The following is a 1,981-nucleotide window of genomic DNA, read 5'->3' as shown; positions in this document are numbered from 1 at the left end:
CCTGGAGGCGTGGGTTCGAATCCCACATGTGACAATAGACATCTTCATTGACGTGTGACTGATAACACTTACTGGCCTCTGTGACACATCTGAAGCACACTAATAGAAAATAAGACACCAAGGCTGCCTACCAATGTCCAGACTGTATTTCCATATAGAATGGCAGAAAATGACTTGATATGTCAGATGTAGTTTGAAAAACACCAGAATGTTCACCAAATGTCCCTTTGTGAAGGCATACAGTTTGTGTTTGACACAAAAACCATCTGTCTTTCTGCACATAGAAAAGCTTGTCATTCAAAACACTGCTGCATATTCCTACTGTCTGTAAATGCGGTCGAGGCCCCAGCATGCTGTAGCTCTGTGTGGTCACCTGGGGTTGCTGATGTCTCAGTTGAATGAATGAATCTTAGCTGGTATTTACAACTACACATGTTTTTTCACTTTTGCCTGCACTTTTTGCTCCAAATCAGGTCCTGCCAAGGTTTGCTGGATTCAGAGTGGTAACCATTACACCATGGAACCCCTACACAGGGTTTCCTGTGTTCCATTTCTGACAGCTAGAGTTTTTACTTCCTGATTCTTTCATTATATTTAGAAACTTGTACCCCTATAATGGGAAAGTGATCTTGGTGTATCATTGCCTTTCTGCACTCACAGTTCCTCTGTTGTGAATTTGCTTGTTCAAAAAGCTGCAACATTTACAGACAGGATAGATATGCAGCAGTTTTGTATTTGGCTGCCTTTATATGTGTTGGACAAACCTGCATCACACTCATTTGAATGAATGTTTATCATCTGATATCAACTAACATGTAAGTGCCTTTTCCCCTTGACTCCTGTTAAAGTCAGGTCCCACTGAGATTTGAACTCGGATCCCTGGATTCAGAGTCCAGAGTGCTAACCATTACACCATGGAACCAACGCATACAGCTATTTGAGAGGCGTGGGTTCGAATCCCACTTCTGACAGCTGCTGTTTTCCAACTTCCATGATTATATTTGGAAACTTGCAACTTGATATTGGTCATTGGTAACTGTTGACCAGTTTGAGTCTGGCCTTCCTGCACACACAGTACCTCTGTGGTAGATTTACTGGATTAACTCCTCGTTTAAAATGCTGCTGTATTTCTCTGCTATCTATGAATACAGCATTAGTTAGCAACAATATGATCCCTTCACATTAGCAATCTGGACGTTAAAGCAAGTGGGAGAGGAGTTCCAATAAACACTGATACATGATAACAAGCAGGAAGTTATGTGAGTTGGGGGAATCATGTATATCTGGGACTCCCCATCAAAATGATTATCTGTTCTTTGCAAAGACACACTCATACCACTGAATGCATTTCTCGCTCCTGTACCTAGTCTCAATTTGATGACCTTTGTGATTCTCTGCCTCTTTTCACACACAATATATCTTTGGTAGGTTAACTGGAGAAGCTAAAATGCAGCTTCTTCTCTCTACTGTCTGTGAAGGCATCAGTAATTAGATGTAGTGTACTGCCTTTGTGTATGGTGACGTTGCACAATCATTTTACTCATTTCATAATTGAGTTATCTTTTCCTCTCAACTTCATCTCAAAATCAGGTCCCACCGAGATTTGAACTCGGATCGCTGGATTCAGAGTCCAGAGTGCTAACCATTACACCATGGAACCTCCACGTGATGCCATGTTGGAGGCCTGGGTTCAAATCCCACTTCTGGCATAGACCTTTTTACTGGCCAATAACAGGTAAGGTATAGAGCATAGACTGTATAAAAGACGGGCAACCGGCCCTGAAAAATGAAGCCAACCCCAAAGTGTCAAAAACCTGCAATATCACTACGTCCACTAGTTGCTGGCTCCACAAAGCCCTGGCTCCCATAGACTGGAATTGGAAAAGAAGTGATCACAGATCACGAAATACCGCATTCCTACAGCTCAGGATTTATTTCTTATTAGTTTTCATGGTCAAATCCAGAGATCAGGTGGCCAATC

General features: G+C 42.1%; 2 non-coding genes across 2 annotated transcripts; both read right to left on the bottom strand.

Moving 5' to 3' along the window:
• Window positions 1-850: 850 nt before the first annotated feature.
• Window positions 851-922, bottom strand: trnaq-cug (transfer RNA glutamine (anticodon CUG)). Its single transcript has one exon. It is a non-coding gene; the product is annotated as a tRNA-Gln (tRNA).
• Window positions 923-1,588: 666 nt separating this feature from the next.
• On the bottom strand, window positions 1,589-1,660 carry trnaq-cug (transfer RNA glutamine (anticodon CUG)). The gene has a single exon. It is a non-coding gene; the product is annotated as a tRNA-Gln (tRNA).
• Between the last annotated feature and the right edge of the window lie 321 nt (window positions 1,661-1,981).

The sequence above is a fragment of the Stegastes partitus genome, unplaced genomic scaffold (assembly GCF_000690725.1).
Source record: "Stegastes partitus isolate 25-593 unplaced genomic scaffold, Stegastes_partitus-1.0.2 Scaffold4284, whole genome shotgun sequence".
Lineage (NCBI taxonomy): Eukaryota > Metazoa > Chordata > Actinopteri > Pomacentridae > Stegastes > Stegastes partitus.
The sequence above is the reverse complement of the archived record's forward strand: the minus strand, read 5'-3'. Positions and strand labels throughout refer to the sequence as shown.